The following is a 17685-nucleotide window of genomic DNA, read 5'->3' on the forward strand; positions in this document are numbered from 1 at the left end:
CTGGTGCCCACAAAGATCTTTCTCATGTCACAGAACTTATACTTGGCCTCCTCAGGCATAATGATGAACAGCAAGGTGACCTTTGGGTCACAGATCACATAGAAATCCTTGCCACTCTTGTCAATGTTAAAGACATTCATAACTGGCAGGGTATCCTATGTTGGTTTGCAGCCTGCAGTCAAGCTTAAGGAATCGTGGCCTGCAGATCTACTTTCTCTCCTCTCAGAGCACACTTGAATCTGTTCTTTAGTAAAATAATGAGAGGGGCCAGTGAATGCACAACAGACAAAAACGTCAGTTAATATGTTGAGTATCTAATGCTTTGGAGCGCTATATGTTTCAGCTCCATGAGTCATGACTGTTCCAGGTACAGAAAGAGCTGAAATCCATGCATCAACTACACAGGGAAGATTTGCTTTGCTCCTGCCAGGCCAGGAGCATAGAGGCAATACCAACCTATGGCCACTTTAAAATGAAATCTGGCTTGATAGTATTCAGACCACAAGCTAGCATGAATTTTGTCCCCAAAACAGCAAGAGTGTGGGCTTGTGGTTCAAAATTCCCAAGTAGGATCTTTCTTTCTTTTCCTATTCATTCTAGAACCAGCCTAAAGAGATAAGTTTCCCTTTGAGTGATTAGTTTCTACATCAACCATTTCTAGAGTCCTGGCTTGTACTAGAATCTTGGATTCTACTTCCTACCCTTCCTTGGATCCAGACTTTGCCTCCTATTAGAGGTCATTAAAATGCAAATTTCAGGCCTTCCAACTTTCAGTCACAAAAGATTTTTGGTGTTATCCTAATCATTAAAAACCAGATAAGCTACAAAATCATAGTTCTTCACCCAACAGAGACCTGAGGACAGAAAATAAAACTAACTAAATGAAGCTCTAGAAAGTAAAGAGTCCTTCCTTTAAAAGTAGAAATCTATAGTTGTTTTCATCATAGTAGAAATGCTAAAAGATGAAAGAGTCATCATAGTAGGTGATAAGGAGAAGCCAGCCACATTTTAATGAATTTTTAATGATTGCATGTGAAGTAGCATGATGAACTAGAACCCCAAGGAGCCCCAAGCAGAGTGTGTACCTGCTTGCTATTTACCATAGGCCCTCATAGAAGGCACATGGATTATAAGCTAAAGGCTGAGAGAAGAGCAGAAGGGCTTAGAGAGATCCCATATAAGGTGCTCTGACCTCTCCCAAGTAAAATGATGCTCAGTGAAGTGTACGAGCAAGGCAGAAAGAGGAGGGAAATCACTCTCAGGCACTCTGGGATTTTACTGAGTGCAAACAGCAAATACCAAAGACTAAAAGCAGACTAGTAGAACAGAGAGAGCTCTCCTTGGGTATATAAAGATAAGGACAGAACTGCAGAGCCAACAGAAATTTCTAGTGACTCAAAATGCTAGAAAACAGGCTGTGAAGTGGACAGAAATCTCTGTTTCAAAAAGCGGGTGTCTAGTCTGTAAATTCTCAAAGGAATTAATGAGGAGTTACTGGTACTTGCCTGGGGCCTCTACAGGGCTAGGGATTCTAGGCATTCTGACAGAAGAAGGGCTGAGGAATTTTCCATAGAAAATATTGTTTCCTTTAACCTCTACTAGTCTCATATACACGGTGTTCAATGTACAATGTAGGAGACATACAAAGAAGAAAATGCAACTCATGATCATGAGAGGAAAGAAGCAGACCAGGAGATGGATCAGCCATTGGAATTATGAGACAGGGACTCTAAAATAACCAGGAAAATGTTAGAGGATCTATAAGGAAAGCTAGACAACATTCACAGACATATGGGAAATGTCAGCAGAGAGACCGAAATGATAAAAATGATCAAATGAAAGCACTGGAAATGGAAAATATAATACCCTAAGTGAAGAATTAATTCGATAGGATCAGAAGCAGCCTGGGCACAGGAAGAAAATGATCTATAATGGAAAAAGAGCAGAAATTATATAAACCAAAACACAAAAATTAGGAAATGCGATGAAATATCTGAGATCTATGAGACACATACATGTAATTCAAATACCAGAAAAAAAGAGAGAATGGGGTAGAAGAAACTGTTGAAGAGACAATGGCTGGGAGCTTTCCAAAATTGTTGAAAGATGTTAATTAGCAAACTCCAAGCAAGATAAACACACACACATACACACACAGAGTACCCAGCACACAGGCACATCAGACTCAAACTGTTGAAAACCAAGATAAAATTTAGAAGCAGCTACAAATATTACATACAGAGAAACAACAGTGAGAATTCCGCTGACTTCTCATTGGAAACTAGGTGGTCCAGAAGACAATGGAAAGACAACTTTTAAGTGCTTGAAGAAAAAAAAATAAAACTAGAATTCTATATGCAGCAAAATACATCATTCAAAAACAAATGAAAAATACATTCAAGACAGACAAAAGTGGAAAGATTTCATCTCCAGAAGAGCAGCATTGCAATAAACACTAAAAAGTAATTCAGGGTACAGGAAAATGATACCAGATGGTAGCTCAGAGCTTAAGAAAGGAATGAACACAAGAAAATTATGTGGGTAAGTAAAAAAGACAAATTTAATTTTTTTAGAGGGAGAATTATACATTTACAGCTACATTTCTTTAAAAGACTATGGAACGGACTTCAAGGGAAGATGACAGAGTATGAGGATAAGCTCACCTCCTCCCACAGATACAAACAGATCAACACTCACATCAGTATAACAGCGCAGAAAATGACCCAAAGACTGGCAGAACAAACTTCATAACTAAAGACAGAGAAGAAGAAGGGCAGAGATGCAGCGGGGAGTTAAACACACTACAGGACTGTCTATCAGGGAAGTGGGCGGACCCACAGGCAAAGAGGAGAGAAACAGACCCTTACACAGGCGAGCTCACACAAGGAAGATGAGTTCCCATAACATCTGGCTTTGAAAATAACAGGGGATGAATTTTCATGAATTCTTACAACCAGTGGGACTTACCCACGAATTTCATTTTATTTTTTTCTTTCCAAATTTTTAAATTTATTTATTTGTCAGAGAGAGTGCATAAGCAGGGGGAGCTGCAGGCAGAGAGAGAAGCAGGCTCCCAGTTGAGCAGGGAGCCTGACAGGAGGTTTGATCCCAGGACCCTGAATCATGACCTAAGCCAAAGACAAGATGCTTAACCAATTGAGCCACTGACTTTCCAAATTTTTATTTAAATTCTAGCTAGTTAACATATAGTATGGTACTGGTTTCAGGAGTAGAATTGAATGACTCATCATTACATAACACCACCCACTGTTCATTAGAACAAGTGCTTCCCTTAATACCCATCACCCAAACCCTGGAATTTTAAAAACCCATAGGCTTGGCTCTCAGAGAATTCGGAGAATGGACAGAAAACGGAGTCCGCATCCTTAAAGAGACAACACAACAAACAGCCCTATGGAGATGAAGATTATAAGCAGCAGTTTCAAAAACACCTGGGCCATACAGAAGTGTTACTAATCTCAGAGCAAGTCCCCAAAGAGACAGAAATGGCTGGGAGTTTCAAAAACACCTGGGCCATACAGAAGTGTTACTAATCTCAGAGCAAGTCCCCAAAGAGACAGAAATGGCTGGGAGATGCCAGCAGGAACAAAGGAGCTGGCAAACATCACTGCAGACTCCCACCCCCCAGCATAAACACAGGGCCATCTGTGGGAGCCAGTGCAGTGCCTATACTCGCTGCCTAATTTACTAACACCACATGTACTGCCCCTGCACTTTGGTAGACCTGCCCCCTCCAGCCAGTCCTGTCTCGGGCCCAGTGTTGCAAATGCCCTTCCTACAGAGGACAGGAAGCACAGAAGCCTTGCTAACACCACCACACTTGCCAACCTGCTCCCCTGTCCACAAGGCAAATCTGAGCCCTCAAATGCTGTTTGCCTGGAGCCCATCCAGGGCAATGCCACAGGCCTGGCAGTTGTGCAAGCAGCCCCAATAGGGGCTGGCACCACTCCAAAGCGACTCCTTCCCTGGAAATAGGGGAAGATAGCCACATACAAAAGCCAGACTTTGGCCTCAGCAGTGGGTTGGGAGCAGATATCTAGTCTGACTACAAGCCCCATGCACCAATGAAGGCTTCTCAAGGGACAATACAGGGAAAGTACCCTGAACTTTAGTACTGCTGCATCTCTGGCAAATGCCTGGTCTGACTCAACTCAAGCTTAAGGCAGCCCTACACAGGCCCGCTAACACCACAGAGACCAAACAATGCACACAACAGGAAGAGAGCCATCACAGATGAGTAGACTGATGGAAAAAGTGGCCAAGCCACAAGAGCAGGGTGCACGCAACACAAAGAAGACACCTCCGAAGCACCAGGTTCTGGTGAACAGGGAGCTCTGTAAAACAGGACACTACAAGGCCTCTTCTTCATAAGGCCATGACTTTCAAGAGCAGGAGACATAGCAGACTTTCCTGTGACACAGAAACAGACAGAAGAATATGTCCCAAATGAAAGAACAGGGCAAAATCATAGCAAGAGACCTAAGTGAAATAGAGATACATGATATGCCTGATTGAGAATTTAAAGTAATGATCATGAAAATACTCACTGGACAGGAGAAAAGAGTAAGACAGAAAACATAAAAAAGAACCAATCAGAGATGAAGAACTCAATAACTGCAATTAAAAATATATGAGGTGGAGGGGCACTTGAGTGGCTCAGTCAGTTAGGTGTCCAACTCTTGATTTTGGCTTAAGTCATGATCTCAGGGTTGTGAGATTGAGCCCCACATTGGGCTCTGCACTCAGCACAGAGTCTGCTTGTCCTCCTCCCTCTGGTCCTCTCCCCACTCACATACTCTTTCCCTCTCTCTCTAAAATAAATAATATCTTTTACATATATATAGGAGGTAGAATAAACAGTAGCCTAGAGCCTGAAGGACAGATGAGTAACATGGAGGACAGAATAATGGAAGAAATCAGCTTGAGAGGAGACAGAATTATAAAAAGCAAAAATAGCCTTAGAGAATTCAGTGACATCTTCAAGCATAATAACATTAACATTACAGGGATACTAGAAGGAAGACAGAAATTGGGAGCAGAAAATTTGAAAATTTCCCAAACCTGGGAAAGAAACAGAAATCCAGATCCAGGAGGAACAGAGTGCCCCCAAAAATCAACCCAAGAAGGTCCACATCAAGACATATAGTAATTAAAATGGCAAAAAAAAATCATAGAGTTTTTAATCAGGACTAGAAAACAGTTACATACAAGGGAAACTCCTTATAGTTATCACCTGACTGTTCAGCAGAAACTTTGTAGGCCAGAAGATAGAACAGATAAATGAAACTTTGTAGGCCAGAAGAGATTGGCATAATATATTCAAAGTGCTGAAAGGAAAATATCTGCAACCAAGAATACTCTATCCAGCAAGGCTATCATTCAGAATAGAAGTAGAGATAAAGAGTTTCCCAGGCAAATGGAAGTTAAAGGAATTCATGACCAATAAACTAGCCCTACAAGAAATGTTAAAGGAGACTCCTGAAGTGGAAAGGAAAGGCCATAAGTAAGAGTAAGGAAAGCACAAAAGCAACAACAACAACAACAAAAAAGTGAGCATATCTGTAAAAATTCCAAGGTCTCAAAATGAAAGAAGGAAAAGTATGACACCATATACCTAAAACATTGGTGGGGGAGGAGTAAAAAATGGGTTCAGACTTAGGCAATCATCTTAGTCTATCAACTTAGTATAGACTGCTATATGTAGAAGATTTTTATATACAAACTGAATGGTAAGCACAAATCAAAAACCAGTAGTAGATAGGGAAAAGGGAATCCAAGTACATCACTAAAAAGCCAACTGATCGGGAAAGAACTACAAAAATAACCATAAAACAAGTAAACATGGCAATAAATACATGCCTGTAAATAACTAATTCGAATGTAAATGGACTAAACACTCCAATCAAAAGACATAGGGTGAGAAAGTGAATAAAAACACAAGATCCATCTATATGCTGCATACAAAGAGACTAAAGATGCAGGCAGATTGAAATGAAGGGTTGGAGAAACCTTTATCATGAAAACAGATGTGAAAAGCATGACAGGGTAGAAATACTGATACCAGACAAAATAGACTTTGAAACAAAGACAGCAACAAGAGACCAAGGACATTATAGAATAATAAATGGAAAAGTTCAACAAGAAGATATAACAACTGTAAGTATATCTGCACCCAACATGGGAGGACCCATATACTTAAAGCAGTTAATAACAAACATAGCGGAAGTAACTCATAGTACTACAATACAGGAGAGGACATTAACACCTCACTTACAACAATGGACAGATCATCCAAACAGAAAATCAACAAGGAAACAGTAACTTTGAATGACACTTTGGACCAGATGGATTTAACAGATATATTCAGAGCATTCCATCCTAAAACTGGAATACACATTCTTTTCAAGTGTACATTCTGGAACATTCTCCAGAAAGAGATCACATTCTCCAGAGAACATCTAGAAGAGGCCACAAAACAAGCCTCAACAAATTCAAAAGACTGAAGTCATACCATGCATCTTCTCTGATCACAATCCTATGAAACTAGAAATCAACCACAAGAAAAAATGTAGAGTAACACAAATGCATGGAGGCTAAATGACATGCTACTAAACAATGAATGTCTCAACCATGAAATCAAAGAGGAAATTTAAAAAATACGTGGAGACAAATGAAAATGAAAACAACTGTCCAAAATCTTTGGGATGCAGCAAAAACTGTTCTGAGGGAAGTTTTAGCAGTATAGGCCTACATCAAGAAGCAAGAAAAATCTCAAATAAACAACATAACCTTACACTAAAAGGACATAGAAAAAAGAAGAACAAAGCCCAAAACCAGCAGAAAGAAGGAAATAATAGAGATTGGAACAGAAATTAATAAGATAAAAACTAAAAAACCAATAGAACAGATAAATGAAACCAGGAGCAGGTTCTTTGGAAAGATCAACAAAATTGATAAACGTGTAGCCAGACTCATCAAGAAAGAGTGAGAGAGAGGTCTCAAGCAAAATCAGAATGAAAGAGGAGAAATAACAACCAACACCACAGAAATACAAAGGATTTTAAGACAATATTATGAAAAATTATATGCAAACAAATTGGAAAACCTATAAGAAATGAATTCCTAGAAACATAGAGCCTCCCAAAATTGAATTAAGAAGAAATAGGAAATTTGAACAGACTAATTACCAACAATGAAAGTAAATCAATAAAAAAAAAACAAAAACAAAAAAACCCAAAAAACTCCCAAGAAACAAAAGTCCAGGATCAGGGACGCCTGGGTGGCTCAGTCGGCTAGGTGTCTGCCTTCCGCTCGGGTTGTGATCCTGGGGTCCTGGGATCAAGTCCCACGTTGAGCTCCTTGCTCGGCAGGGAGGCTGCTTCTCCCTCTGCCTGCTGCTCCCCGCGATTGTCCTTGCTCTGTCTGTCTCCCTGACAAATAAATAAAATCTTAAAAAAACAAAAAAGGTCCAGGACCAATGGCTTCACAGGTGAATTCTACCAAATACTTACAGAAAAATTAATACCTATTCTTCTCAAATTCATTCTATGAGGCCAGTATCACCCTGATACCAAAACCAGATAAAGACACCACAAAAAAAGAAAACTACTGATCAATATCTCTGATGGACATAGATGCAAAACTCTTCAACAAAATACTAGTGAACCAAATCCAAAGATACGTTAAAAAAAAATCACTCACCATAATCGAGTGAGATTTATTCCCAGTATGCGTAAATGGTTCAATATTTGCAAATCAATCAACATGATACATTGCATCAATAAGAGAACGGATAGGTCAGGAACAAGAAAAGGATGTCTACTCTCCCCACTTTCAGCACAGTACTGAAATAAATTGATGGATGGATAGATAGGTAGATGGGAAGAAAGAATCCAAACTGGTAAAGAAAAAGTAAAACTTACGCTACTCTGGAAAACAGTATAGAGGGTCCTCAAAAAACTGAAGATAGAATTACCATATGATCTAGTAATTCTACTACTGGCTATTTGCCCAAAGAATATGAAAACACTAATTCAAACAGATATATGCACCCCTATGTTTACTGCAGCATTATTTACAATAGCCAAATTATCTATGCAAATCAGTCAAGGGACTCACAAAAGGATGTAAGGTATGACACTATATACCCCAAATTTCAGGGTAGGGGACTGAAGGAGTAAAAATCTAATGCTTTCAGAGTAGATTCAAACTTAAATGACCCATATACAGAAAACATTAAATATAAACCTAATGGTAAATGCATATCAAAAAATGTTAATAAATATGCAAGAAAAATAAAGAGAAAGGAATCCAAGTATAACACTAAGAAAGCAAACTAATTATAAGAGAAAAGAGCAAGCGAAGAAATAAAGAACCACAAAAACAACCATAAAACAAGTAATAAAATGGTAATAAATACATATCTATCAATAATTACTTTAAATGTAAATGAACCAAATGTTTCAATCAAAAGACACAGGGTGAGAGTGGATTAAAAAAAGTAAAATCCATCTATATGCTGCTTAAAAGGGTCTCATTTCAGACCCAAAGATTTAAACTGAAGGGATGAAAAAACATTCATCACACAAATGGAAGTGAAAAGAAGGCTGGGGTAGAAATATTTATAACAGACAAAATAGACTTTAAAATAAAGACAGTAACAAGAGACAAAGAAGGACACTGCATAATCAAAATGAACAAACAAGAAGATATAACAATTGTAAATATTTATGCATTGAACATGGGAGCACCCAAATATATAAGGCATCTAATAACAAACATAAAGGAAGTAATTACCAAGTGAGGGAGGTGGGGGGGATGGGTGAGACTGGTGGAGGGTATTAAGGAGGGCACATATTGCATGAAGCACTGGGTATGCTGCATAAACAATGAATCCTGGAACATGAAAAAAATAAAATTAAATTAAGATGTTAATAATAAATAAAGTAATAAAGTAATTGATAGTAACACAATAATCGTAGGGGACATTAACAGCCTACTTACCACAATGGACAGATCATCCAAGCAGAAAATCAACAAGGAATAGTGGCTTTGAGTGACATAGTGGACCAGATGGATTTAACAGATATATTCAGAATATTCCATCCTACAACAGCAAAACACACACTCTTTTCCAAGCACACATGGAATACTCTCCAGAACAGATCACAAGTCTCAACAAATTAAAAAAAAAAAAAAAATCATACAACACATCTTCTCTGAACACAATGCTATGAAACTAGAAATCAACCCAAGAAAAAATCTGGAATAGCACAAGTACATGGAGGTTAAATAACATGTTACTAAACAATGAATGGATCAGTCAAGAAATCAAAGAAGAAATTTAAAAAATCACTTTCTTACACCATACACAAAAACTCAAAATGGATTAAAGGTTTAAACATGAGACCTGAAACCATAAAATTTCTAAAAGAGAGCACAGGCATTAATTTCTCTGACATTGGCCATAGCAACTTCTTTCTAGATAGAGCTCTTGAAGTGAGGGAAATAAAAGCAAAAATAAACTATTGGGACTACATCAAAATAAAAAGCTTCTACACAGCAAAGGAAAGAATCAATAAAGCAAAAAGACAACCTACTGAATGGCAAAAGGTATTTGCCACTGACACAGCCAATAAAGGGTTAGTGTTCAAAGTACATAAAGAACTGATATACCTCTATACTAAGAGAAAAAAAAATCCAGTTTAAAAATGGGCAGAAGACATGAAAAAAACACAAGAAACACCAAGTGTTGGCAAGGATGTTGAGAAAAAGGAACCCTTGTGTACTGTTAGTGGGAATGCAAAATGCTCCAGCCACTGTGGAAGGCAGTGGAAGTTCCTACAAAAAATGAAAAATAGGGTTACTATATGATCCAGTATTCCACTACTGGGTATTTAACCAAAGGATATGAATATGCCAAAATGGAAAAATAGAGGTACCCCTATGTTTATTGCATTTACAATAGGCAAACTATAGAAACAGCCCAAATGTCCAATGGTAGATGAACAGGTATCACATATATAATACAATGGAATATTGTTCAGCCATTAAAAAAAAAAATGAAATCCTACCATCTGCAACAACATAGATGGATCTAGAGGGTACAATGCTAAGTGGAGTAAATCAGAGAAAGAAAAATACCACATAATTTCACTCATATGTGAAATTTAGGAAATAAAACAAAAAAGAGACAAACCAGTACACCTGGGTTGCTCAATGGGTTAAAGCCTCTGCCTTTGGCTCAGGTCATGATCCCAGAGTCCTGAGATCAAGTTCCCCATTGGGCTCTCTGCTCAGCAGGGAGCCTGCTTCTCCCTGTCACTCTCCCTCTGTTCTCTTTCTCTCTCAAATAAATAAATAAAATCTCTTAAAATATTAGATGAGAGAGAGAGAGACCACCCAAAAAACAGAGTCTTAACTATAGAGAACAAACAGATGGTTACCAGAGGGGAGGGTGGGTGGGAAGATGAGGGGAAAAAGGAAGTGGATTTGGAGTACACTTACACTGAGGAGCACTGAGTAACATTTAGAATTGCTGAATCGCTATATTGTACACCTGAAACTAATAAAACACCGTATGTTAATTACACTGGAATTTTTTATAAAAAGGTTAGCAGCCCTGGGCGCCTGGGTGGCTCAGTTGGTTAAGCAACTGCCTTTGGCTCAGGTCCTGATCCTGGAGTCCCGGGATTGAGTCCTGCATCCGGCTCCCTGCTCAGCCGAAAGTTGGCTTCTCCCTCTGACCCTCTCCCCTCTCATGCTCGCTCTCTCTCCCTCTCTCAAATAAATAAATAAAATCTTTAAAAATAATAATAATAATAAAAAGGTTAGCAGGCTTTAAAGCATGATAAATGCTTTAACCAAAGTATATACAATAATACCTACGAGGTGTTTTGAAGAACACAGAGAAGGGAATAACCTAGAAGATAGTTGTTATGAATTGAATTGAGTTGAATTCCACGAAAAGTAATGTTGGAGTTCTAGCTTCCAGAGTTTCATGCTGTAATCTTATTTGGAAATAGGCTGTTGTAGAAATAACCAGTTAATGAAAATCAGGTCCTACTGAATTAGTATGTGTCCTCAATCCTAATAACTGATGTCCTTAATAAGAAAGGAAATATGGACATACACATAGGGAGAACAAACACCACGTAACGAACAAAGCAGAGAGTGAGGTAAGGCAATTTCAAGTCAAGGAACAGCAAGGACTGAAGGCCATTACCTCAAACTAGGAAGAGGAAAGGAAGGATTCTCTTCTCTAAACATTTCAGGAAGCCCTGCCAGTGCCTTGATTTTGGACTTCCAGCTTCCGGAGCTGTCAGACAATAAATTTAGGTTGTTTTAAGCTGCCCAGTTCATGGTACTCTGTTGTGGAAGCCCTAGCAAACTACTAGGTAGAGTATATATTAGCGTTCTGTGTTTTACAGAGGAGGAACAAATCCCCAAAGTTACAAACTTTAAGTGTAACCATGCTGGCATTGGACCCAAGTCTTCAAAACTATTGTTCTTGGCACTACCTTGGGACCAGAATAAATTAGCTCTGACATTCAAAGTCCACTGGTGATAAGAAAGGCAATAAGTAGATAAAAGATGTTTGGGGAAGTCTAGCTCTTTGTGGACTAGCCATTTGCATGTTCTTCTCTTTCCTCAAATTTTATAAAGCGCAGAAATCTGGAAATAGTTTTCTCAATAGGTAAGATGCCGATAAATAAAATGCTAGCCTCTTTCATCAGAAAGATGGTTTTCATTCTGTTTCTGATTATTTGGTGACCTAGGTATCTGGATAAACTTCTTCACTAAAAAATTTCCACCACTGACTCAAGAGGACTACAGAAGCCAATAAAAAATTTCAAATGTCGGTGCTGAGCAAAGGGAGGAAATCACTGACAAGTAATTTCAAACAGGGCCACCCTGTTGGCTTAGTCAGTAGAGCATGTGACTCTCCATCCCAAGGTTATAGATTTGAGCCCTATGTTGGAGGTAGAGATTACTTAAAAATAAAATCTAAAAAAAAAAAAAAAAAAGATGTTAGAGCTGAAAGCCAGGCCTGAGGCCAAATTCTTGTTGTCTTGGTAGTATTAAAGACCTCAAAGTGAAAATTTAAGTTAGAGAGACCTTCCATTAGTAGAATCCCCAGAAGCCTGGCAGATGCCAATTTAAATTCTCCCATGAAGAAATTCATTCCAGGCTTCAAAAGAATTCCAACAAATAGAAGTCATTCATGAGTCCATCCTCCACAGTCTCATTTATAAGACAATTTTCACCTTGAGCTTTACTGTACCAGGCTATGCTCTTTGATGTCACCCACGGCACAGACAACTCCTTGCCCTTCTAGTCCTACCTACTGCCTGACACCGGCAAACTCCCATTTCTCCTTCAAGTCTTTACTTGACCTGGGAAGCTGCTTGGAGTTCCTTAGAGAAAGTCAACATTCTGTCTGCACACTATTCTGTTCCAGCACATGCTTTTTACTTACAACTCCAATTGCCTTGGGACCCACCAGCCCACAGTTACGAATGACATCAACACCAACAGTTCAAATGTCACAGATCAATTGCTCCCTCACCCATGGTCTCGGACAAAAATCTCTCCCTTTGTTACTTCTGGAAATTTATGGGCATGCCTCATTAGTGCACGTGAATGAGTCTACGCTCTGCTGTTGTTATGGAACTCATCTAAGGGAAGGTGAAAAAAAACCAGCAGATCCAAAATGGAGTCACTTTTGCTAAGCCCCACCGAGACTTCCTGACTGACTACACTACAATTTCAGCCTCCCAGGAGTGGAATTTGAAGCCAATCAGCCTGGGATTTCCACACCAGCATTAGTGAGGTGATCTGCTTTAGGAAGAACTCCTGCTTTCCCCCCAAGGGAAAGAGACCCCGCCTCAAACAATCCACTTTCAACTTCTTTGTCTCACCCTCCTCCTGCCTATAAAAACCTTCCATTTTGTGTACCTCCTTGGAGCTACTCTCCACTTGCTAGATGGGATGCTGCCCGATTCATGAGTGGTTGAATAAAGCCAAATAGATCTTCAGATCCACTCAGTCGAATTTCGGTTTTTAACAGGAGTCACATGGCCAGCTTTCTGTAAAAGCACTGTTTCTAGCCCAGAGTCCTAATTCTAAGGCTCCAAAGTGAGAGAGAGAGAGAGAGAGAGAGATCCCTAAATGGCACAGCAAGCATGACTAATGTTTGTGTGAATATATGGGTACATGGCATACAGCTGGAATTGTAAAGAATAATTACCTGCGCAGAGCAGAATTAGGACGTGGACACGCCTCTTTTTTTTTTGTTTTTTTTTTCCCCTTTATAAGCTCTTGTATTTGTTTTTAAATACACACTTGCATCTTCGATGAAAATAGACTCGATTGTTTAAAATGACAGAGCATGCTTTCTGGTCCTTACAGGTCTGCAGTCAGTCTGTGTTCCACTCAGGGCTTGATCCCAGAATCCATGCGTTTGTGACCGGAGCTGAAGGCAGGCGCCCCTAGAAACTGATTTTAGCTGAACAGACAGACTACCAGAATGAAGGCTACGTTTCTCGGCCTCCCTAATAGTTAGATGGAGCCATGTAACCGAGTTGTAGCCATGTGAATGTCAGAAAGGATGTATGGAATTTTCAGACCAAGGCTTTCAAAGAGTGGGTATGCACGTTCCATTCCCTCTTTGCCATTCCTCTAGATAAGACACAGAAAGTTATGACAATGGCAGAATTACAAGATGGAAAAACTTGGATCCCATTTGGAGGAGGGCTACTCAATGACCAGGATCATCCATTTGAACTGTTTTTTGAGTGAGAGATAAATTTCTACTGTGTTGGGGGTCATTGTACTTCAGGGGCTTGTTACCACAGACAAGTAAGTTAATTAACACTTTCATGGTTAAGAAAACCTTTTCTCTGGAGTAAACTTCTGTTATTTTGGGTGTCTATCACATGACCTACATCCTCATCAATATTATATATACATATGCTTTAAGAATTTTATTTTTACCTGAATATTTATTCTCCAGTCATTCCCTAAGGTCTTTCTTTTGAGTACGGTCCCTCTGATTGGAGCTCTGGTATTGCCTAAACTATAGGCCCAGTGCTTTGCACTTGATTTTCAGCTTTAATTTGTTCGCAGTAGAGACAAGTTAACTCTTGCAGATCAAATTGAAGGCAGAATCCTACCAGATTTGGGGCTTGAAAAAGTCTTTCTAGGCTCTCATAACCACATTGCCTATACCCAATTCAATAGCTATTTATATTAGAAGTCATCTTCATGTTGTCTTCCCCAAACGTTCTTGGTTTTCATGGAAACAAGTCTTGGGGTGCCTGGGTGAGAGTAAGCCCCAAGACCAGTGATCTTGGGGTCATGAGATGGAGTCCCATGATGGGCTCCACATTCAGCAGAGTTTGCTTCAGATTCTCCCTCTCTCTGCCCCTCCTGCTTGTGTGCTTGGACTCTCACACACTTGCTCGCTCTCTCACAAATAAATCAATCTTTAAAAAAAATTATTTTTCTTTGCAGACTCAAATTTTATCAATTTGTAAAATTTAATTACATAATTATGAGGAATGTAACAGAAATCAATAGACTCGTAGCATAACTGACTCTTGTTAAGCATCCCACTCCACTGGTGGAAGTAGATACGCAGGTGTGAACCAAAATGAAGGCTACAAGCTTTGAGTCTTTAGTATTTTCCAAAGATCTGCTGGCACATTTCAGAAAGGCTACTGAGAACATTAGTTAAGTGGACACTGGTTGGGAAGAGCTTCTACTGTATGCAATGTGTACTTCTGGGGGGAGAGAGACCATAGATTTCATTTAATTTTCAGAGGGATCTCTGATCCCTAAAATATTAAGTAGCTACTGCAAGTTAAAACCTAATCCATGGCACCAGGTTGAGGAATGAATATCTTCTCTTCCTATATCTGTTTTTGGATGCTTGTGAACCTTTTCTTGAATGTGCTTTTCTTTTTTCTTTCTTTCTTTTTTTTTTTTTTTAAGATTTTATTTATTTATTTTAGAGAGAGAGAGAATGAGAGAGAACATGAGAGGAGAGAGGTCAGTGGAAGAAGCAGACTCCCTGCGGGGCAGGGAGCCCCATGTGGGACTCGATCCCAGGACTCCCAAGTTCATGACCTGAGCTGAAGGTAGTCGCTTAACCAACTGAGCCACCCAGGCTCTCCTTGAATACTCTTTTCTATCTAAAAACTAAATTCATACAAATAGGTGTTTGCAAGCCTGTGGCCCCACCAGCTCATCAAAAACACTCAGACTCTAGTTTAGAATCTACCAAGTAAATGAGGCTCCCTTACTCCACTCTAGTCAAATGCTCCCCACACGGAGAAAGGGACTGTAACCAAGCTGTCTAATAAAACAGCCATCATCAGTTTTGATCCTTTCACCCTTTTGTTTTCTTCATGGCATGTATCACCATCTGGTGGTGGTGCAGGATCCCGTACATATTCAGTGATAAAATTCTAGCTATTCCGGGTATTATATTGGAGGTTTGCTTATAATTTCAATGTCAGATTTCCCCATCTTTCACAATAGGTTATTTTTCTCAAATGCGATATTAGTCAATTCAAGGAAAAAATATACTTTCGGACTAAACAAACCACATAAGCAAGTACACAGCAGCTACAAATGTGGAACCTTTGTACTAGATAAATACCTTTTAAATCTGTGAGAATAAAAGGAAATCTCACTACAAGGGACTTGAGTGGCCAGCAGGGGGAGCGCTTACACCCTTTCACTCCTCGTCAACTGCAGACCCAACAAGGAAGAGCCTAACCTTGCAAGTCCATTTACTTTTTTTTTTTTTTTTAAGATTTTATTTATTTACTTGACAGAGACAGAGAGAGATCACAAGTAGGCAGAGAGGCGGGCGGGGGGTGGGGGGTAGGGGTTGGCGGGAAGCAAGCTCCCTGCTGAGCAGAGAGCCCAATGCGGGGCTCAATCCCAGGACCCTGAGGTCATGACCTGAGCAGAAGGCAGAGGCTTAACCCACTGGGCCACCCAGGCGCACCCATATACTTTTGCTGTTACTTTACCATCCCAGTAAGAGGAAGGTTTCCCTCTGTCCTAGCAACAACCCAGCCAATGGAAAGACATTGAAAGACAACAAAGCCTACGAAAAGCCATTCTACTTCCAACTCCCAGTTTATTCCAATGGACTTTTATTTATGACAGCCTTCCCGACCTCCCCTTTTTCTCTATAAACTAGAGTTTCTTTTTTCCCCCCTGTGGATTTGCCTGTGAGTTTGCCATAGCTTGCTTGCCCTAAATTGCAATGCTCTACTATTCTCAAGTAAACCCCTTTTTGCTGGCAAAATAGCTGGCTGTTTTATTTTCAAGGTTAACATTTTTATGTTTCTCAGAAATGATACATAAAAATCTTAATCTCAGACATTAAAGGGTTAAATGAGAATGACAAAGGAAACAAGAAATGTGACTTGGAAAGCGGGAGCCAATTTATCGTCTTGAGGCTGTACACCTGAAACGAATATACGTCATCAAGTCATTACGGTGTACACCTGAAACTAATATGTTACAGGCCCACTTAAAAAAAAAGAAGAAGAAGAAGAAAAAAGAAAATAGGAGGCAAGCCACAGATATTTAAAACAATATTCATATAAAAGGTTTTTATGGAATCTAATTCATTTCTCCCCCTACCTGGTAGCACTTCTGATGCTCCCGTAAGGAAACAGAAATAGGGGGCGCCTGGGTGGCTCAGTGGTTTAGGCCTCTGCCTCCGGCTCAGGTCATGATCTCAGGGTCCTAGGATCGAGCCCCGCATCGGGCTCTCTGCTCAGCGGGGAGCCTGCTTCCCCCTGCCTCTCTGCCTCCTTGTGATCTCTCTCTATCAAATAGATAAATAAAAAATCTTAAAAAAATTAAAAAAAAAAAAAGGAAACAGAAATAGGTCTTTCCCAAACTTAGTTATCAGCATTATCACTTCTCAGCATTTTCTTCTCCTGATCACCCACGAGGGAGCAACACGGAAGGACAACATTTTCTCCCGACTGATCTAATTCATTAGAGCTGCGGTTTTCTAACTGGCGCAAACCTCAGGCTCACTTGGGGTCTGGGGAGATACGGATTTCTGGGACCCTCCGGCACGTTCTGATCCAGAAGGCCCGAGCGACTCCCGAGAACCCGTCTTTCCAAGCACGTCCCCGAGGATGCCAGCACGGCCGGCTGGCCCCTGAGAAGCCCCACACGGAGGCTCCCAGAAATTCGGTTTACAGGCGTGACCACCGCAAACCACCACCAAACCAAACCAAACCAAACCAAACCACACACTCCGACTGGGAAATACTCGTCCTTGTCTCACAGGTACTGAACTTCCCTCAAGGTAAGCGGGGAAATGCCTCCGTCATTCAACGCAAAGGAAAACACCTATTTCCCCTCCAGGTAGGGCATCGGTTTTAGGAATGTCTGCATAAACACAGTCAGTCTGCTTCGTGCAAGACTCAACTACCCCCGTAGAGGCGGATGAAAAGCAAACAAAAACAAAACCTGAAACTCCATTCTCCGCGGCTCGGGTACCTGAACCAGCGTCCCGCCCTCGCTTCCCACCGGAGGACGGAGGGGGCGTGGCCGAGCGCGCGGCGCCCACGTGACCACTGAGAGCCGCGCGCAGCCAAGTCGCGCGATCTGCCGTCATATCAG

At 40.3% G+C, this 17685-nt stretch overlaps 1 long non-coding RNA gene across 3 annotated transcripts in view; it reads right to left on the minus strand.

The window, feature by feature from the left end:
- Nucleotides 1-17624, minus strand: part of LOC309840992 — a 41813-nt gene extending 24189 nt beyond the window's left edge. Inside the window, exon 1 of one of the 3 annotated variants that reach the window (XR_014298890.1) lies at nucleotides 16929-17624. This is a non-coding gene — a long non-coding RNA (uncharacterized lncRNA). The remainder of the gene's footprint in view (nucleotides 1-16928) is intronic. The other 2 variants (XR_014298891.1, XR_014298892.1) reach the window with 2 other exon arrangements.
- Nucleotides 17625-17685: the final 61 nt, after the last annotated feature.

Source organism: Mustela nivalis (assembly GCF_964662115.1).
Source record: "Mustela nivalis genome assembly, chromosome: 9".
Classification (NCBI taxonomy): Eukaryota; Metazoa; Chordata; class Mammalia; order Carnivora; family Mustelidae; genus Mustela; species Mustela nivalis.